We start from the raw sequence: 23,287 nt of genomic DNA on the forward strand, positions 1-23,287 counted from the left end.
AAATGCATTATTAACTGAAGAATTTATGTGAAAAAAATCAATGGCATAATAGTATGGCCATGTTAGCGGTTTCTTTCAATTCTTTTGTCAGTCTGTCATCACTGCAACCGTTCAAAAGGCCACAAAACCTAAACACAGAGGCAGAACATTTCCTATTACAGTCTTTTATTATTATAATCTAGAATGAGCTAATAATCTTCAACATCAAATACTAGGGTTATTGTCAAGCCAGGTCACAGTCCCAGTTTACTCGGCACTGTTTCAAAGTTTAACAACACAACTCACTGAGATTTGTTTGTGCTCATCACCTTTTTCTTAGATGTACGCAGAGCATATATGTAAGATGGTTACATTTTGGTAACACCCTTATTTTCCTCAGTCAAGTCCAGGTTTTATCCTTATGATGGTGACCCTCAGGACTGTCCCACTGAATTAACAGATGCATAAATGCTTGCTGGAGTGGGGAAGGCTTTCTTGCAGAAAACTGGCGGAAAGGACAGCATAGGTAAATGTGGCCTTAGACTGTAGCGGTGCTGGTCTCTGAGCTGTTTTGTTTGCCTTGTCCCTCCTTCTTTGACCACAGCTGCATGAGTGCACACCTCACTGTTACAGTCATGATGGCCTCTATAACGGGCAAGAGCATCCTTCCCTAAAGATTACAAAATCCCACTATTTGAAGTACAGAATTCATACTGTCCCTCCCCATGACTGGATCTCCAGCAGAAGAATTTAGCTAGTCACATTAATCCATGAGTCTCCAGCTCACCTAAACTTAACCCACATTTTCAGTTCCTGAAGCAAGATTTTCATGTCGACTACTTAAAGTTTCATTTTTCACTTCCAAAGGTACACTTTACAATAGATCTTCTCTCTTCAAAAACATTTATAGTACAGTTGAGTTGAAATTTACATTTGACAATGTAAGTGAAAAGGTCCTTTCAGTTATATCACCAGCCCCCTTTTCTCCTGCACGAAGGTCTCCATAAACCTTGAATGAGAAACTAAGCGTAACAGTATCAATGGAGAACACTCAAATCACCGGAGATCTGCAAGGTGGCATTATCCTCATATTTGCTGGAAAGCTTTGAGGCAATGTTCAGAGTAGTGGGAAGAGGAGGAAATGCTGACTTAGAATGAATAGATGCAAAAGAAGAACTGGGTTTAATGTGGTTATGAAAGAGGAAAACACTATGACTAAGAAAAAATTAGAAAAGTTAGACCCACTGGCTAGATTAGACCGATAATGTAAGTAGAAAAAATCAGGGCTCGATAAAAAACTGTCAGAAGACTAAGCAATGGAAAGAACATTAAGTTGTTTTTACTTAGAAGGTAGTTTGAGTATCCACCTATTCCTAGCCAGAATACTTGAAAGCAAAACTAAAGCCCTTCACAAAGAAAATAGGCAGAATAAAACTGTGAAGGAAAAGACAGATGAGTCTGTCATCATAATAAAAACTAAACAACCTTAAAAGAAGAAAAGGAAAACCAAGATGAGGCAATTACACAAGCTGGGAATTAAAGAAAACAATAAAAACCAGAGAATGCTGGAACATAGTGATAAGAAATGTAGACCCTACGCCAGTTTTCAAATGGATAACTTACTTAGGTGCCAAGTCTGAAACTGGCCCTGGCAGTAAGCAGCCCAAAGCAGTGCTGCCATAATAAACATAAAGGATTGGAGTTCCCAGTTTGGTACAAGATGTCCTGGGTGGTTATGTAGAAGAACTGTTTAACTATTAAAAACCCCAAAGAAATAGAACATGTTCAACATAAAAGCAAGCTTGGATGCAGAAAATCCTGATTAGCTCGCTTTCTGTATTTGCACAGAGCAGAGTCTTGATGTTAGACCCGAAGCTGGAGACCACAGGAGTACATCAGCCAGAACGCCCTTTGCCAGCAGGGCTAGGGGTCATACAAAAACTGCCAAAAAACAAGAAAGCGATACTCCCAGCAGGGTTTTTGATCATCTTATGGATCCAAAGTAGATCTGTTTGTTTTGTTGCTATGGTTTTCTTCAAGGTGGCAAATGTTGAACCAGGTAGTGAATAGGCAGACAAATAATTTAAAGCTTTCATTGGTTCATTAACACAAATATGCATGTGTAAAAACTGCCATGGATGGCAGGGGAAAGGTGTCTCATGGAAGAGCAACAGCTCTGGGCAACAGGTAATTTGGTTATTAACCATACTTCAGATACTGGGAACTGAGGGTCCTGGGACATTTTTTTGGCTGAGGATTCAGTAAAAGCCACAAAAAACTCCATAGTAAACATTTCTTCTCTCAATGCCAGCATAAAGATCTCACTTTCAGTGTACAGGGTGTCCAGGATTTAGACTTCCTAGTAGTCCTAGGATTTAGACTTCAATAATAAGTGTGTGTTACAAGAGAGGTGAACATAGATATCAGATTCCTAAACCTACCTTCACAGCCCACCCTCTAGGGGGTCTGACATAAGACACTCTGGGATTCCCTTGATGTGACAGATACAGAAAAAAAGTCTTTGCATAGAAGTAAGACAAGTTGAAATGGTTCACGGCACCAGTGACTGCTGTACAGTAAAATTCTGACTTTTGACTGTAGGCTTCAGATCTGGACACTGACTGAAGAAAATGTGTGGAGGGTAAGCAAAAGAGAAAGCTGGTAGGAAGGTGAAAACAGGATTGCAGCAACTGGCCTGCACAGCAGTAGGAAATAAAAGTCTACATAGAGACAATTCACACTCTGATCAATGACATGAATTCCAGAATCTGTTTTACAGCTGTACAGTAAAATCAATCAGTATTAAAATAGAGACTATAGAATATTGCAGATTAGAAAAAAAAAGGGGGAGGACCTTTCAGAGTTGTGACCTTATGTACTAGTAATAAATGGAAGCTGAAGAACATGTCTCCATTGTCCCACATCCAAACTCAGTAGCTTTAACAACACAGTGCGGACAAAAGGTGGACACAAAAGCAGTAGTTGATTTGAGGTAAGGTGAAGAAACAGATGTACTTAATGACTTTTAATTCTCAAGAATCACTTGGCTCCTTTCATTTTTCTGTTCCTCTAGAACTGTTTCTAGTTGCACAGTTTTTGATTCTAGTTAAGTGGTTTTCATTTAACCTACTTATTTCCAATTTCAAAATTTCCCCTTAGCTAAGTAGGAGCTTACTTTGTCTCTACTTACTTCCATCTCGGGAGGGGGGGGAGGAGGTAAAAGCGGGGGGATTGTTTGTTTGTTTAATCGCTTCTTATTGGTACAAGAATGTCTTTATCCTTGTTAATACCTTTCTAGGCCCTGATCCTGCAACTGCCTACATTTTTCCCATTTTATCTTACGAAGGGCTTTCACTGATTCCAGGGAAATACTCACATGGACAATTGCTTGTAGGACTGAAGCTTTAAGCAGTAATTGTCAAGGGCATCCTGCATTAGTGAGCTATGAAAAAAGTCCATAAGAAGTGTACCACACTGGTTGTGCAACAAAAGTCATATATTATGCCTATTTACATTACTGAGAATTGATCATGACATTTTGACTAGCCAAAGGACATGCCTTAGAAGAAGCAAGATGCAAGCTGGTATTTCTTGGCTTAAGTTAACATTCTTTAATCACCAGACCATGTTGTGGCTCCACTACACTGGATTCTTCCTGAATACAGGAAAACAGTCATGCCATTCATAGGAAAATCACTCTTTCTATAACACTTGCCAGTAATTTAAATTACAGTGGATTGACACTCAGGAGTAGAGTGTATTCAGTCCCTGCCCTTGCTACATTTTCCCTATATGGCCTTAGGCAACACAATTAATCTATTTTCCTTGATAAATGTGAATAATAAGATTTATTTATCACTATTATTACATCTTTTTAATTTTGGAAAATCTATTTTGCAAGGGTTATTTCAGTCCCATTGGAACAATGGCACCACCTCGTCAATGGGACCTTTAGCTGAAACATCTCTTCCTATAATAATAATACTCATCATCAGCATCAGCATCAGCATCCCTTACTTAGTACCAGTAAAAAAACAGACTATACAACTATGCAATTTTATTTTCAAGAAAAGACATACGGCTTAGAAGCTAAACATAAAAATTCAGTCTTTTTTCTTGTATGATAACCAATTAATCCTTGTTAGTAGACTAGTAATTTATGGACAAGACTAGACATGCAAGTATTTTCTTACCAGTATAACATTTACTCTCCCAGAGTTCCCGTAACAGCTTGTTAGAAAAGTGATTGCTGTATCACAAGAAAATTCACTGCAGCCTACATTGCTTTTAAAAAAAAAAAAAAGACTAGTGAAATATATTTGCTCTAAAATGTTTAAAATGTAAACACTCATGCAGAGTATTTTTTGATCTATAAGGGCTTGACAAGAGTATATAAAAGTCTGGATATACCTTCTTGTTTTGTCCTTTTATTGATAGAACTCGATATTTCTGTTCTTAACTAGAAATATCTTGCCTGCTCATGTTTATGCAAACCAGATTTTTTGAAAAAGAAGAAAAAAAAGAGGTATTGTAACATCAGAAGGAAACATCAAAGGACTAGTGGCAACATCTTAAGGCTTTTATCAAAGTAGTAAGGGAATGCATTAAAGCAACAATATATGTAGCTTACAAATTACAGGACTATCAAATTCACCAATATGTCTAATGAACATAAAGGACACGTTCTTACATGCATTTTTTGTTTTAAAAGAAAGACTCAAACACTGGGTTTGCTTTCAAAACTATGAGAGAAATATATATTAAAAAAAAATTAAACTTAGGTCTTTAGGTTGTGTCAATCAGTGTAGCTGCATGCAGCTGCAGTGGAGTCGAAGGCAGCCAAGCCCACTTACACCTGACGACAAGTTACACTTTTATATTTTTTAAAGTCAGTGTCTTCAACACAGAAAAAATATACATTTGGGGCTTTTTATTCCTCACCACGTTTGTACCTATATGAGAGCTGAGGAACAGAGTACTGGGATCTGGCCTAATGAATAAGAAGTGTAGGTAGTTCTAGTAGCTCAGAAGTCATCTCTTACCAAATGGCAGAGTATGTCCACAAAACATCTTTCTGTCAACCTGGCTTCCAAAAGTATTTCAAGAATCTTTAAGCTGGCTTCACTTATTAGGAAAATATTATTCACTGTTTCCTATTTAACCCTAAAACTTGCATTTAAAAAGTTTTGTTTATACAACTAGCCAAACCACCGCCATGCGAAAAACACAACTGAATGAATTACACACAGTTTCACCTCAACCCCAACCCCAACCCCTGTGTGGAGCACAGCTGCCCATTCAAATTTATGGCTTTTGCAGCCTGCCACAGGAAAAAAAAATACAGATTACGAATCTACCCCAGGAAGGCACGGCTCCTCTCCCAGACCCTGCAGCAGTAGCCCCAGATGCAGGCACCACGACTTGTGGTCTCAGCAAGTCCACCGACTGCTCCTAATATTTCACTAATGCTCACTTCCATTAATATGGAAAAAGGCTTCATACATTGGGGGATAATAATTATTCACCAGTTTTACAACTGAAATAACTGGGAGTTCATATAGAGCAGGGATTAAAACCTAGTTCTGTTTTACCTCTCTGTGTGTGTGTACATATATATATATATATAAATATCCTGGTCTCAGCCACAGTGTCATACTGAGAATTTAGAAGTAAGACTGCCCTTCATAGCAGCAAGACAAGGTACAGGGAGGCTTGGGAATAATTAATTTCCATAAAAAGAGATCTGGCCATATAGTTCATGAAAAGAGTACATGTAAAAAATGTTCCGGGTCTAATTCTTGCAAATTATTCTTGCTGGATCATTATTACAGCAGTTGTGTTTTCTGGAAACACTGAGCCCTGGTCAAGAAGGATAAGGAAGAGATAACAAATGTTCAGCATCACTATACTCCCTCTGAATGTCTGCTTCATCCCCCAGTGATGTGCCATGAGTGTGTTGCTCTGTGTAGGGTGATGTAGGGATGCTAAGCAGCTGCTTTCTATCGATTTGCAGCTCTTACATGTTCTGTGGATCTGCAGGCTGTAAGTTCACAGGCAGCTGCTAATCCACTGTAGAGGTGAAAAGCAAAGGACAAAAATTAGAGACTTGGAAGTAATGGACAGAATCACAAACCTCAGCTGCTGGGGTTTTATTGCAAAGCACAGAATTTAGGGGAAAAAATCTAATTATTTGTCTTTACTGTGTCATTTTTACTTGCTTTTGAATATGGGCGCTCTCTTTTTCAGCACACAATGTGACAGAGTCAGGGTGTATCTGAGGCTGGCAGCAATGCCTGTATTGCTAAAGAGGGGAAGACTCTTAGGGCAGGAGGCCAAAATTCAGAAAGTAGTTATTATTCTTGAAAGCATAACTCTGAAGCTCATGGGAAAACCAGGACATTTGCTTATATGCATCAGGTCCCCAGACTGATTAATGCTCACTACAGTAGAGATTTATGGATCTTTCTTTCTAATAGCTCTTCTGTGAGCCCAATACAAGATGATTTGTGCACATCCTAGCTCTCATCACAAGCTCTCCACCCATTTATACTACTTCGAAATGTCAGCAGGCCAAAGCTGTCCATTAAACATTATTATTATTTATTAATTACATTATAGCAGTACAGAAAAAGTGGTGGTAGAGCTCAAGCAAGGAATGAAATGGGGTTCCAGACCCATCATCACCACTTTTATCTACCTCCTGCCACCTTGGCAGCCCAGCACCTCCAACCAATTTAATCCATGTAGCTGCACTGCACGCCCAGTGGCCACAACACTCCTAAGAGCCTGTGATACACCAGAAATTCCTCACGCTACACATTTCACAATCTCAGAACAAAATTTCAGGCTCTGCCCCGTGTTGCAGGTTGCTCAGGAGGCACAATCAGCTGATAATTTTAACCACCAGCTTTACAACGCGGCAGATTTCCTGCGTTTTGAACATGACTGGAAATTTCTGAGCTCCTGGAGTGCAGCTCTAATTTTGAAATACACTCTGAAAGTCTTGTTTCTGTAACACTGGCAAAAATCCAATCTATAAAAGCTCTTTTTGTTAAAACTGAGGAAGTCAAAAGGGCTGAGAAATTTTACAAACACCTATTTATGTCTATCTATCGGAGCGCTTGATTAGAATCTCAGAGATTTATGAAAAAAGTAAAATAAATACAGCTCTGGACTAATAAAAAAGAGCAAGAACAAGAGACTGGGGATACACATTCAGTGCCAATTAATTGCCTTGCTACATGGTCCTCCGTGCTTGTGGGAAGTCAGATTTGAGAAACATTCATGGAGATTTCCAGCAGGGAGCATGATACTCTTTTCAGTAAGCTTACTCATACACCTGCAACAGCTAATGAAATAATGTCAACTTTTTTACGAATATTCAGAGTGCTTTTGTTAATAAAAAGAAGGCATTACAATAGCCAGCCATTATGTAGGCTGGCACCAACTGTTCCACTTTTCTAACAGAAAAAAATAGTGTGCAAATTGTTTTGCTCATGAACGTGAGACAGATGTAGGGAGAAGGCAGGCAGACACCATAAACACTCGCATCCCACCTAAGGCTCCACCTGGAACACCATTTACTCAAGCACACAATACAACTACATGGCTAAGGACTAGTTAATATATGTAGACAGTTTTTCAGAACTATAGCACATTTGTAGATCGGCATCTTTCAATGTAGGGATTCTGTTAAAAATGGCACTCGGTAAGACTGAGACCCAAAAAAGTGTCTATTTATGGGCTAGTTTAGATGCAAAATGTTATATAAAGGTTTACATTCCTACCACCAGTATATCAAGAGGGATATGGTTTCTAAATGTATCTAAAAGGTATTGTAAACATACAAAGGCACAGTGACTCCTACTTAAGCATGGCTCCTGTTCTAGAGAAACCAGAGCGCATAAGTTGCTGTTACGAAAAAGGCCGTCTCTGGTAGTCTTACTTGCCCTGCAAAGTGTGGTTTTCATTTTTAGATGAGGGAATTCTGAAACCAGATATATAAAGGGGTATAGATAACATTACAGCTGAGCAGGCAGTGCCTAACTTGAAGACATCTGTTACTCCTTTCCCCCTCCATGCCCTCTTCCAAATGAGAGCTCTGTCCCTGAGCACAAAGCAAAGGCAGGCAGATGTTTAGAGCATTCAGAAGATTAATTTAATTTTTTTATTAGATCTTCCACAATTACCTCAATTCCTCCTCATGACTGAGTGAACTGAATTAAATTTCAATTACATAATTATGTAATATTCTATTTATACTAAAAAAATACAACAAACAATTCTCTATAAATCCAAGTGTCTATTATTATTGGTGGGTTTGTCTCTTGTTCTGACCTTTTCCACAAATATTCTTCCTGTACAGGCCCTCTTTTCCGTTCCAGCTGCACCATGGTACTGGTGACATCCCCCAGCGGGAGATGACCAAGTGGCAGGGCAGATCAACACAGTTGGCCTTTACTCAACTGTAAAAGAAAATCTTCCCATCTTTCTGTTCAGTTAACAATAAGTAACTGAAATTATACCCTTAAATGGTAATTTATAATAGCCCAGATATATATATATATACAAAAAAATATACAAATACATATATACGGATTTCTCTCTGTTTCTCATATATGCCTTGCTATATATAGATGGATAAACACACAGAGAGTGCATTTATCTCGAAACTTTCCATGCATTTGAGGTTCTTATGTTATTATATTAATTAATCTGCTGCCTTCAACATGTATTTTTTATATCCTGAAATGAAAAAGTGAGGTCTATTATGATTACTGATATTTCTAAATTAGTTTTCCCCTCAAACTGAGGCAGAAGTCTGCCTTCTTTTTGTGTTTCAAGTTATGAGCTTGGTTCCCTATCATTTGCACCAGTTTTTCATCAGTAGGACTCTGTGGACAACAAAAGTTCTCTCAGAGTGGGGCAGGAAGAGTCAGCTCTATTAATCAGTCCATGATCACAACTAAGAAAACTGCAAAACCAGCTTTAATGAGCGTAAGGCATATCTAAATAAACCACACCCAAATACTTGAAGTACATAGAGCTGCTAACTCCTCATGCAGTCAAAATTTTGAGGCAAGTCAAACACTATTTAAATTCTTACCAGTGAAAACAAGACACAAAAACGTCAAGGGCTACTTTGACAACCCCAATGAACAGCCTGAACAGATCCCAGAGGGAATGAGATTTTCTTCTCCATTGTGGAATTTCACAGGATACAAGCACCCTGTTCTTCAGCGTGTGTTATACACAGGGCAGGACACATGGAAATAACAGTCCTGACATCACTTCATAGAATCACGGAATGGTTTGGATTGGAAGGGGCCTGTAAAGGCCATACAGTCCAACCCCCACTCCAATGAGCAGGGACATCTTCAACTCGATCAAGTTGCTCAGAGCCCCGTCCAAACTGACCCTGAACATTTCCAAGCATGAAGTATCCACAACATCTCTGGGCAACCTCTTCCAGTGTTTCACCACCCTCATCATAAAAAAATTCTTCCTTATATCTAACCTGAATCTAATCTGATAGTTTAAAACCATCACTCCTTGTCCTATTGCTACAGGCCCTACTAAAAAAAAAAATCCATCCTCATTTATCTTGTAAGCCCCCTTTAAATATTGAAAAGTCACAATAAGGTCTCCCTGGAGCCGTCTCTTCTCCAGGATGAACAACCCCAGGTCTCTCAGCCGTTCTTACTAGGAGACATGTTCTGTCCCTCTGATTGTTTTTGTGACCCTCCTCTGGACCTGCTTCAACACGTCCATGACTTTCCTGTACCAAGGACTCCAGAGCTGAACACATTAGTTTAGGTAGGGTCTGAAGAGAGCAGAGTAGAGGAGCAGAATCACCTCCCACTTCTTTTGATGCAGTCTAGGATACAGTCGGCTTTGTGGGCTGCAAGCACACGTTGCTGGCTCATGTCCACCTTTTCATCCACTTCTGAAGTTGTGGGTCAATGCACTTGACATGTGATGAAGCAAAATACTCAAACGCATGTTCTTTGAGAGTTAAGATTTACTTTTTCTTTAGCACATTCAGTGCAAATGAACGGCTGCTTACAAGTACGGAAAACCTCCACCATGGGAAGCTCTACGGGGTACAAATACCTGTACACAGTGGCCACTTCCAGGAACACTTCTATCTAGGTTTCTAAATGTGTACTGAGAGGTGGAAGCCTGGATATAAGGCAATCTTAGCTCAGACTTTAAAGACCATGTGCAAACATGGCACACAAAGCTAGGATTAAATACATGCTACTGCTACCCTAGACATCTGTTCATAGACCTGGCAGTAAGTGTGCTTTGAATTTCTTAGTCAAATTAATTAGCATACTAACTCTCATAGATTCAAGTGACCCATAACATGAATTGCATGGTAGCGTTCTTTAGATTTTGGGTTGCTTGAATCCTGCTAAACCTGAAAATATGCACAATTTAAAAAAAATGGCAAAACATGACAAAGGCCATTATAGGAGAACAAAGTTAGGATCAATTTCTGAATCTCTTTTGTCCTGAATGCAAGTAGAAGCTTTGTGTTCTGTACAGACACAAGTACTTTAAGGAAATGTGAGACACAGCAGAAAAAAGATTGGGGTGTTGATATTTACCACACAAAGATAAACATGACTGCTTGATGCAGACTGATGAGAAACCCTTTAGATACTACGTACTGTGACTACTCGACTGTGCTGAGATCTTGTGCATACTCTCAATCCCACTGTTAGATTTCATGAGGATTGCAATAGTCTGGCAATTTATTAGTTCTTATCACATTATATTATTCTGGTCTTTGTAGGAGCAGTTGAAATGTCACCGCCACCAATTGTAATTATGTTTCCTAGAGGCACTATCGTAATTTGAAGAGCAGTGTGTTTGTCACGCCCCAGCGTCAGAACACAAGAGTTCTATTTCATGCCCCGGCTGTATATAATATATATAGATAGATAGATACATGTATATGTGTGTATATGTATATGTATATGTATATGTATATGTGTGTGTATATGTGTGTGTGTACATATATATATAATCAGAGATTGGTTTGGTCACTCAACCTTGAGTTCCTACAGTTTTTGGACAAATTTGGCTTAGTTTAGGCAGCTTAAGCTAATGTAACAATGAGAAAACGCAGTCTAACTAATCTACTTGTCTCAAACGGTGTTCATTTTCAGATATTCAGGAAAAAGAAGGGGAAATTATAAGATCATAAGAACAACTGTAACAACCAATCCAAATAATAATGGGTTTCACTGAGCTGAAAGTTAGTGACTGGCAACTTTCAGATGAAAATCAGTGATGGTGAAATAGGGATTTCTAAATAGAAGCTCTCTGAAGATGTTTTACTTTAATATTCCATAACATTCAGTTATGAATGTTGCTTACTTGCACAAAGTCTGCACATGTGTAGTGATGAATTCCACAGGCATATAAAGCTATGTTCAAAAATCTTAAATAACAACATTTATATTATATTTTTGATTGCCTGGATAGTTTTCCTTGCACCTGCTTGACAAAAAGGAGTAAAAAAGCAACAGTACTCCCAGACTTTCACTAGCTGCTATGTCTTTGAAGCCATCTTATTTAATTTCATTTAATAAAGTTGTTGACATTTTCCAAATATAAAATCATTATTGTCCTCATTGTCACACACTCTTGGCACAGCTCCCTAACATACAAATTTAATATAATTTCTCCCCAGCTAAAATTTAAAATAAAATCTAATTGCAATGGTAGGAATTAAGAAATAGCAATGTGGAGAAAAATAATGAACTCAATAGAATTATCATGAAAGAAGATCTTCAAAATTAAAATCCTGGGGGAAAAAAAGATAGAAAAATGTTTGTGCATAGGAGTAGGCAACTTTAAACAATATTCAAACAAACAGAAAATAAATTGTTTCAATTATTTTCTGACAAATAATTACAGTAATTTTAAAAATTGAATTTACAAGAATTAAGTTTTATCATTATGTATGAGGTTACATTATTAAATGTTACAGGAAATCTACAGTTTGGATCTAAGCTTTTAGAAACACTTTTTATCATTTAAATATGATTTGAAGGAGGGGGAAGCTCTCCTGCATGTTACTGTGTTCTATTTCAGCTCTAATTTAACCCTTTGAGCATTTTGCTGAATGAACAGAAGTCATGCACATCAAAGAAAAAGATGAATTTGCTTAATTCAGTTTCATTACAAATTAGGAGTATTTTGATAAAGGTAAACTAAAATTCCTGTTGGTGTTTATACTTGGTCAGACCTTTTTTCAAGGACTTCACTATGAAGCACAAGAAGCTGCAGACCTGATCAAACATCTGTAGGCACTAAGGTAACACATTTGCTCCCTTTACCTGTAGAAGCCACTAGCACTTCCAGAATGATTTACTCCTCAGGGGAGACAGCCAGTCTGCTTTTTTAGGTTCTGCTTTTTTCTCAAGGATTCTTTTAAGAGTAACTTTCTTTCCAGCTGCTGAACAGCTCATGGGTGCTCTGAGCAGCAACCCCAACATCATCCACTCTGAGAGGGAGCAGAAAGCACCCCAGAGGCATTAGGCATACACGTGGGCAGAGTCAGTCCCAGTTGCCTGTGGTTCCATAAATGGAATGGGAAACAGCTTCTTATAGTGCGGTACCAGCCTGACACCTATTACCACTCACCTCAAAACACCCGTCCTTGAACGGGGTCTCAAGCAACCAGATACCAGCAGCAAGAATTATATTATCCCAAAGGTCCGGCAACATTTATGGAAACAGAACTCGAAAATTTCCTATGCTACAGTGGAAAGTCTTTGTTTGATCATCATTAAATATATTAATGTCAATGAGCTACAGATGCTGTCAATTACATGGTTTGGGGGTTATCTCACATGTAAGGTAAATGACCATCCTTATCTTTGCATGCTGGTCACATTAGCTGAGATCATGACTTGCTATAACTCGTTTCATTAAATCCTGAGATATAGTAGCTAAGTATCTGGATCCCTTTAATTAAAGTTTATATGGCATCATAATTTATACAACAAAAACTTGAGCTGTCTTTGCCAAAGTTCTGCAAGAAAGATAGCTTAACATTAACAATTAAAACTGAACAAAGGCCATCCTTAGTTTGAGTTGACAGTGGACTCTTAAGAAAAAGTAGTCTGAGTCATGCCATTATTGCTCAGAGACATTACATTTCACTGTCCTATTTTTAGACTTTTTTTTTAACTAGATGTCACACCCAGAGACTGAAGATTGAGGAAAGTTGAGATGAAAAAGAACATCGAATTTTTTCATTAGAAGACCCATTTTAGAACAGGGAGGCAAAATTTACTTGATTCACAGATTTAATTTTGTTTAAGTAAACAGTTTAAAATTTTATCAGCATTTTTCTTTGTATTTTATTCTACATATAATTCCTAATTCTCACCTCCTAAGTCTGCCACTTCATCCATATTTCTGTTGCATGGTGAAGTGCCTGGTTTTGAAACTATTTTTGTTTTGTTTCTGTTTTCCCTCCTTTTTTACCAGTGTGGAATATATCTGATGTTGAAGACTGTTAATGTAGTCTACTGACCCTTGTATTTACATTCACATACCATCTGTGATGCAGCAAAAAACAAAGCTGGAAGAATATCTCATGCTTATCAGGCATATTGATTACATTTAGCCAATGGAAATTAAGAAAAGAAAAAGTGCAAAGTAATCTGAAAGGTATTTCCACATTTTCAACCCATAACCCATGTGCTATAGATTGTGAATTTCCACTTACAGCACTGTTGTCATCAATTTATATAATAATCAGAAAAAATAAAGCTGCCCTTGCTTATTTGGCCATTTGCATATCAATTCAAGTGAGAGCACCTGCAGTAAAGTCTATTGCTGAACTGGTTTGCAGTGGAGCTGTTTGGCTCACTGCTTACATTGGCTCTGAAACTGGCTACACAACAGGCAGAACGTTTTTTTGATGGTCTGATTATCTTGCAAAACTTTCAGCACTTCCTTTTTCAGATCAGGCTGTGAAGTGTGCAAAGTCTGCTCTCATCCTTCCTTCTCCCCTTCCCCACCCTCAGGCTTTCAGCTCTTGCTTGAGACTCAGACTTAACAAGGAAGTTTGGAGGAGCTATGGCAAAATTAATAATATACACTAGATTAAGATGGGTCCAGGATATATGGTGAAGAACTTTATCTCAGGACAGAAAGGAAGTATTCCCATGCAATGACTGACAGGCTGGATCACTTTTCCTGCCACGTCTCTTTGCCATCCTTTTTCTGGAGTTGTGCCCACCTTTCCTAAAGAAATGGTAAATTCTTCATGGCAAGCCCTATTTCTTGCCATGCATTTTTACCTGACAGGATTCATCTTGCCCAAGTTTAGACATGGCAAAGGTAGACACCTCTACCTGAGATGATCCTCTGACTGGAGAGAAAGCTCCAGCAAGTGATTTGCTTGACCAGCTGTAGACAGCTGAGGACTGCAAGGAGAGGTCTCCTGATTTTTCTCCTCTAATCCATTTGGTATGAAGTCAACTTGGCATTAGTAACACAGGCTAAGACATCCAGCTTCTGGTCATGGACATGACAGCAGGTGAAGTCTCTGTAATACAGTCTGTGCATCCATTTAGACACTTCATACACCCCTAAGTAAAGTTTTAGCTTTATTTGGTTGGATTTTCTTTAGCTGAGCAGTTACTCCTCATTTCAAAATCACTATTCATTACATACCCTAAAAGGGGGAAATGATTTTGTGCTGCAATGTCTCATTTCAGCCCCTAAAACCTTTGCAGCACATTCAGCCAAGTTGGGGATGTGAGGAGGGGGTTTCCACTTATGCAAAGGCAGGCAGCTAGATTGAGCACCCTCTGAAGAAGGGAGGCTTTGAAACATCACATGAAACTGAGAAAAATCACAGGTATTTCCTACAACAGCTGTGGCCTGAGACTGGAGAAGCAGCTTCCTCTTAGTCTACACTTATTTTTTTCCTGAAAGAAACACCCAACCAACAGGTTTTGTACACACCTGTATAGGCTCTGCCAGGATGAAAAGTTAATAGATCCTAAAGGGTATGACTGCTTGATCAGCAAGGTTATTTTGTGTTTGACTGTGCCTGGTTTTACAAGTGCTCTTTTACTGAACTGTGGCGTAATTATCGCTTGCAGGAAAGTGTTTGTTCAGTCCCCAGCCTTGTGCTGACAACAACCTGCAGCCTTGCGCTACTTCCCCTGCTTTCACAACTCAGCAGAATCTGTCCCATCGGAACAAGGCCAGTTTCAGGCAGATGTGACCACAACATCACCCAGCCCAGATTACCTGTCATCTAGATGGGCAACATACCGGTACAGCCCCAAGAAGCCTCCAAAAGTAACAGAATGACTGTGAAACAAATCCTGGGACACCTACGGCTTCAAGGTGACTGCAGCACTTCGGCAACAGAACCCTCCCAAGCCTTCGGGCAAAAGGATCCTTGCAGAGATGTTCCCTTTCTCTTTTGGTGCAGGGAAAACAACTGTTAGGGAAAACTTATTGTGCACTGGCAGTACAGCTCTATAAAGGTGAAGCAACTCCAAGTGATGGATTAAAACACAACACACCAAGGCAAAACACAGCTCAAGGGCAGCCTTGCCCCGTACTGACCTGGTTGAAAAAGTAATTTGCACCTTCATCTTCTTAAATACATTTCCATTTACAATTGTGTACACCCTCACACCTGCATTCATCCAACACAACCAGTTGTTCTGGAGCACACGTAAGTCTCTAGTAAGCAAGTGTTATTTCCCATGGCTGGTGGTAACATTTGTTTTCTCCCACTCAGCAAAGGTGCTGGACATTCTTTAGGTTGGGGAGCACGCAGTAGGTCAATATGAAAACAATGGCTTCAAATCTAACCTTGTTACCTTCTGGGTTTTGCTATGTTTCTTCCATACAGATTCATGTTGGTTCCAGAACACAAATTTTGGATTATAATAGAGACTTGTGTCCCGATTATGTCTAAAACAGGTGGACTGATTGCTCCGTGTTAGATCTTACTTCTCTACAAAGAAAACTGGCTTAGCCCAGATGTCAAACTTTCAGAATGACCCAGATAAGATGAGGTAACTAGGAACAGCTTTATAATATGTCTAGGAATAAATGAGTAGGGGGCGGGGGGGGGCGGTATTTACCTTGGTTTAAAAGCGGGCACCTAAAATAGCACTCAGTTCTGTCAGTTGACACAGTAGTGCCAGAATACTTTTGTGTATAGCTCTGCAAAAATCAATTGCTCCCCTCAGTATTGCAGGGAGCATGTTGACTTTGATGTGAAATTATACATTCAGGATATTCTTGTGAGAACTGCAAAAATGACTCAAGAATGCCAGTCCCCACTGATCTTATCATAGACTATGCTCTTAAATCACTTTCAGGCTCTGAAAATTCATCTACATTTTGGACATCCAAATTTGAAAGATTTGTCCATGACCATGGAGACAAAAAGAACAAGTACGATTAAATTTTTTAGATACCAAATAGTAATTATAGGTTTGGGGCACAGAGGGATGTTATTGTTTTTTCCCTTAGATCAGTGAGGTTTATTTTCCTTTCCCTTGGGGACAAATTGTCTATATTTGGAATCAAGTTTTTATGGTGTTTAATTGTGAATGAATATATCTGTCTATATATCCATACACAAGGACTTAACATCTGTACATACGTAATTGTTAGTCCCCATATTTAAAAAAAAATAATTCATAATTACATATAAAATGGACAAGAGGAAGGGATAAACTGCATAATGGAAAAGTGTGGTGTGATGTAAATATTATTTGAATACAGTCTTCCTCTGAATTTTTCAGCAAAACTTCTACCAAACTTAACAGAAGCTTTGTGTAAACAAGCAGTAAAGAGCATGTACTGCTCTTTACATATGCAGTACATATGTAGTACAACAAATATCATTTTATATAGCAGGGAGATTAAATCCTCTTCTCAGAAAGCAGTTTATTAAGTTAATGGTCCAGCTTAAACCCAGTTAGCTATGGTGCAATGTTACGGCTACAGAAGTACAATAGTTTAATTGTAATGTGGTCCAAATCCAGATGGCATTGAAAATATCTTTTTAACCAACCAGTTCCTTCCACAAAAATACACTGCAACTTCAATGGCAGTTAAAACACGAGCATTAAAATAGATTATTAATGACCACACAGTTAAGCCCTGTTGTGCAGTTGCTGCTTGCACACACCCCCGCTGGGAAGCGGGGTGCTGCCTGCCAGACTGGGATGGGCGCTCAGGCTCTCCCCAGGGCTGCCACCACTGCTGCAAGGCCCTGCACCCTCCTGCAGTCCCTGAGCCCACGTTAGACCCTGCCAGCTGGCTGTCCCACCAGCAAGAAGCAGAATGATCCCTGGAGGCAGGCACTTGCCCGGCTCCCTACTCACCCTAGCTCCTTCCCCATATGGCGGGGGGCAGACATGACCGGCCGGCTGGAGGTCAGCAATGCCGAGAGAAGCAAGCACCCAGGGGTTTCACAGATCCTGCTTCCCTTCCCATGAAGGGTGGGGACAAGGTTCGCCTCTTAAGGAACTACTAGAAATTTGGTTCTACATTTGACTTTCGATGACTGCGAAAGACAATCGCTCAGCGCAACGTTTGCTTACCAACACCACCCTCTCACGAACAAAGCATGTGGTTTGGAAGTGAGGTGGAAACCTTAACCATTACTTGAACAGCTTTAAAATTCTCAGAAATAGACAAGAAAACCTGCCCCATAAGCTATAGCATAATAATATTCCAAGTCAAAATTAATACAAGATGAGATGACTCTTTCATCACAGCAGGGAGGCTTGAGGAAAAAAATAAGCCCTGAATATGGATCAAGGTGTTGGGTATTTAAAAGGGCAACTCAGGTGTATGCGGTGTTGAAGACGTGTTTATCTTGGACTGAGATTAAAAAGTTCTGTAATCAGGACAGGTTCTTGTAATGCTATGATCTCCTTCAAATTATGAATAACTTGAAATCACACTAAATCCCCTAAGCCTTTTTTTTTTTTTTTTTTCTTTCCTTAAAGTAGTGCCTATATGCTAAAGCCTTGAGGGAGGTAATTTTGTGTCTTTTAAGTCCAGTTTTTATAACTGCTTTAAGTGATATAGGCATATTTGAATCTCCACATTGACATACTTTCAAAGGTGAGAGTTATATCTTTGAGACATTTGGGAAACACCTGTTTTCCCTCACACTGTATTATTCTCTGTGTAACATTAGAGTAAAAGATTCATCTAATCCTTCAAGAGAGGCAAGAATTGGGATACACGAGTGATGACAGATGAGCTGCAACTATCAGGGTATTTTCCTGTTTTAATTATCCTCTACTTGAAATACTAAAATATTTTTTGAAATTGAAATTGAAATACTTGAAAAGCTAAAATACTTTGAAAGGTCTCACACTCACCATCAAGTTTTTGTTACATTGCACAAGACTAAAAGCAAGAGGGCTGAGGTTCAAATAGCAGCTCACAAATCTTAGTAACAATACTGAAAGAAGTTAATAATGCCTCTGATGTCACCAAGCAAGAAAGAGGTTCAATATGGCAAAACGTTATACAGGGAAAAAACTGTTGGATAGAGATAAAAACTCAGACACTGCCCACCTTGGACACCCAAACAGAGCTGCTTTCTCCCAAAGCTGCTGAAGATGTCATCACTATTCTCACAGCGTTGCAAAATTTAAAAAATATCACAGGACCTGCACGTACTTTCAGATGAGTCCTGTTCGAGACAGGAACAGCATAGCTCCCCATGGGGCACTTGAAAAGCTGAGATGGGTTCAAAGCTCCACAAACAAGACAACAATCACAGAATTTTGGGTATTTTTCATGAGAAAACCTGTTTGGACCTCCATCCAGAGAAAATTCTGGCAAGCGATGTAAAAATTATCATGAAGGACATCAGGGTGGCAAAGGGGGCAGAAATGGAAGACCTGGCCTTGAGGGTAAAGATGGACTAGTCACACTCTCCTTGGCTGGCCAATGACACATTAGCAGATGTTATTTCTAATACATTCTCCTTGGTGTTCCCTCTCTTTTCCGGCTTCCACCTCACTGATTTCCATGAGAAATGGCTGGTCAGGACTCCCTGTTTAGCATCCCTGTGCCCTCCAGCATCCTGCTGTCCTTTTCCCTGAGATCCAGAGGTGATTTCTTATTCTTTGTTTAAGGAACGCACTTTGCGAGAAAGCACAAACATTACTCATAGCAGAGGTCAGCTCCCTACCCAACCTATGAACATTTCCTTCTCTTACTGTTAGAGAAATAATTAAATTAAAATATCATTATTGTAATATTTCACTACTACATAAACCTTTCACCTAAGAATCTCAAAAGGTTTTGTCCTGGTAAATATTGTCATCTTTGAGAGACTTGGTAATGTATATTGATGGTGTATATTGTTGTATGTTGAGAGACTTGGTAAAGTTGGTATATGGCACAGTTTAGGAACAAAACTCAGCAACGCAGATCACGCTCCCTAAATCTAATTATTTCCATCCTATGCTTTTCCCTTTCTCACACCTAAAAATATGGGGGAAAAATCTCTTCTCTTCCAGACCCATTTAGCTCATATTTCACTAATAGTCCTGGTAAGGCACTGTGCAGTGGATAACAGGCCAAATGAAACCACACCAAATGAAGACAAAAAGATCTTTTCTAAGAAAAGTCTGGATTTTGCTAAGTTTACAGCTTTTGAGATATTCAAGTACATAGTGTCATCCAAATGTAGACCATACTTTAGAAAGCATCCAGTTTGTAGTCAGACACCTAAGGGTATGCTGATACGCCTTTTTTTTCAGGGAACGGTGATTTGAATGGAAGCTCAGCACTTCCCTGACCGCAGGCCAGCGTGGATCCAGCCCCTGGGTCCCTTCCTATGGGAACACCAGGCAGAGAGACCTCTTTTCAAAGGAGGTCAGCCTTTGAAACAGGAACTGACCTTCAGCAACCAAGACTCCCCTCTCCTTTGCAGTCTTTGTGCACTTTCTATTAGAAAGCAACGCAACGGGGTATATTCTAATTCTCATCTGCTAAACATCCTTAAAAGCCTGGAGTTGTTCGTGTTCTCACTGAAATACAGGAACTGAATATGTTTGAGAGACAGGACTGTCTCTCAGCTCCATTTCCTCTGCCTTTCCCGTATATGGTTAGTTCTGCTATCAAACCGAAGCCATTTTCAGTGTGTAAGAGTAATTTTGATCATCAGGGGTAGGAAGTATGAACTCCCTGTGTGTTTCTGGGAAACTTTCAGTGGGATAAAAAGGCTTCAAGCAACTGTTCAGGCACATTCAGCTTGCTGCAATTTCTCTGGGCAGGAGAAGCAGTGGATGGCAGGGTCCAGGGTGCAGCTGCTTTCAGGAGAGGGAGAGCGAGAGCAGGGAATAGCCTTCTACCACTGTCACTTCCAGGAGAGAGGAGAAAAACAGTGGGTACCTGCTGGAAAGGATGCCCTCAAAGGGGTCCAGATCCCACGCTGCATCCTGGGATCCAGACTTGTACACAGCTGCTACAGTTAGAACTCCTACCCTAAAGATAAGCTTTCTTTCCTAGTCACATAGAGGCGAGCTGTTTAACCAAGTCCCGCATTATAAATGCATTGTGATACCCAAAGTGAGAACAGTGCTTTTCCTTGCAAGAGCAGCTGCTCCTTTCTGGAGGTTGATAGGTGAGAAAATGGAAAAGTTTTACATTTCATTTAAAATTGAGCCACAGAGCTTTCTAAATCAATATTGGTGCCCTTAAATCTCAGACCAAAAAATACCTGTCAAAGGAAGAGAATGACTGTTGTCATCATTCTAGCCATCAAAGTTATTTTGATCAAGTCTTTGTGTATTTTTAATAACGATTTTTCTTCTCCCCCAAAGTCTTGTTATTCACTTGAAGGTAAAATTATACAAAAAGAGGAGCAACTTTCTGAAAAAGTGTGAGAACCTCTGGGACAAGATCAACCAGTATTTTGTCAGCTCAGGAACCTGAATTGTGTGTGTGACAGAAGGCACTCTGAATATGGATCGTGACAATACAAATAGTTTTAAAATACTTATTTTAACAACATATAACAGTGGCAAGACTAAAATAAATCACAGTTTACTGTCTGTTTGCCATCTTTAACAATTTTTGTGAAGAATATATATTTATGGCATCCATATCCCAACATGAACAGATGGTAAAGACTTCCTAGGTGCTATGAAGCCTGCATAAGAACTAGAATTTTAACCTAAGAGAATAACAATCTTGAAATTTTCTCAAAATGTTTCATATATCATCTATGTCATGCAAGATTTACACAAGAAACCTTAAAAAAAACCAAAAACAGCTGGAATCAGGGAAAGCAAACATTCTAACAGCTTTGTCACAATAGGCTTGTAGCACTGTTCTCAGTGCTAAGTAGTGTCCTGCTACAAAGATTTAAAATTTTTAAACAATTCTAAGAAGTGTTACTTAGAATTTATCAAACACAACTATTCAATTTAGAATATGTGCTAGTAAAGCTTTTCCAAATACTGGAAAGCTTTTGTTTTGTGGCACAGACAAAGATATGTGTAAGGCATATATTCTAACAGATGAACCTGCATGACAGAAAATAACAACAAAGAACTACTACACACAGATCACTGACAACATTTTTTCAAACAGTATGAGTGCATTTAAAGGCAGAGAGGCTTTTGGTCATGCATCATATTTATAGCTATATTTATACACTGTTAAAACATACCTATATTTGAATATTTCATAGATAATTGTTATTTTCAGAAACATGACTAAGATCAAAATGAAATACCGCAAGTTGTCCAGACACTTTTTATCTAACTTTATTATTATTCAAGATTCTGCCTTATGATATCATGAATACAAAATACGGTCCTCTTGAAATGAAATTATGCATAAATCTTGTTCAAGCTATTTCAAAAAGACAGTGATATAATGGAGATCTGAATCTGAGCTATAACACTTAGGCAGCCAATAGTTGCACCAGCAGCTATCTCCTAACAGACTTGTCAGAGGTGATGGGAAGTTTTTAGATTGTTGTCCGTAAGAATATGGAGCACAATTTGCTGTTTCAAACATTCACAGCATTTTGCATGTTTGCTATGAACCCAACTTCAAAATAACATCTTTTAACTTAAAAAAGTTTACATACATTTGTGCTCATAAGCATGCTTCTAAAATTTAAACTACTTTTCAAGTTTCTCAAATACTAAACCAAAAGGGCAGTTTTTAATCATAGTGTCACACAGCTTTTAACCATAAAAGCAATTGTATTTAATGTGAAGTAATAAAATACAACCAACATATACTATAGCCTGTAAATAGGAAGAAACAATCATAGCAAAATGAAACAGCAGGGAAAAAATACACATCATTCACTCGTTAAAGATGACTGCTCTAATATTCTGCTGCTTCTTCTAATCTTTATGAAAAGCTATTCTAGTTATTTAAATACCTCCTCATCAGCTACATCAACACCTCACAACAGCGTTTACACTAGAAACAAAACAGAACAGTGGAGGTTCCATTTTTTTATTTTGGCCAAAAACCCCTCAACCCCCCAAGTAAAATTTTGTGGATCAGGAGGATATTTTTACAGATTTAAAATAATTAATTTTCCTTTTACTGCAATGCCGCCAAAAAGGGGTGGGGGGTGGGGGGGTGGGGGGGAAGCCTCTAAACTGTCTCCGTTAGTACGAAAATAATGTCATGCATGTGTGACACATGATGTTAAGAATTCTATTTCATTTCTTACAGCTGAAGGAACAGAATATAGATGATGATGCTATAATAGGGTTTGAAGTGGAATTATACATACCTGCCCATACCAACTGTATTCCAGCATTGTAACCTCAGTGAACACCAAGTCTTAGAAAACTCAGAGCAAATTCGTGAATACGAACCGTTTAAGACAAAGCCTGTGACTATGCTGCTACTTTCCCTTTCAAGGGAGTGTGCTACAGTCTACAACTTTTTACTTAGCCACCAGTACTGCCACAATCATAGCTTTGTTGAAGTGTTGTGCTCTTGCAGCTAAAACCTGTTGATAATGAACCTGAACCCATTATTTTGAGTCAATGAATTGAAAGAAATAGGGCAAAGAATGAAAGCCACAGGGCCAATTACCAGCATTCTTTGATGTATTACTTGCTAGCACCCACCAAATCACTTTGTGTCTTTGTCTTGATCCCCTCTGTTATTCATTAATTATTCTGGAAGGGTTAGAGTTCAGATAGCTAATTGCACAGACAGTCTTACTTGGTGGGGATTCTCCCTACACTGACACTTTCCCCAGCTGTGCCCAGCCACCTTGTAT

The sequence above is a fragment of the Falco cherrug genome, chromosome 5 (genome assembly GCF_023634085.1).
Source record: "Falco cherrug isolate bFalChe1 chromosome 5, bFalChe1.pri, whole genome shotgun sequence".
Lineage (NCBI taxonomy): Eukaryota > Metazoa > Chordata > Aves > Falconiformes > Falconidae > Falco > Falco cherrug.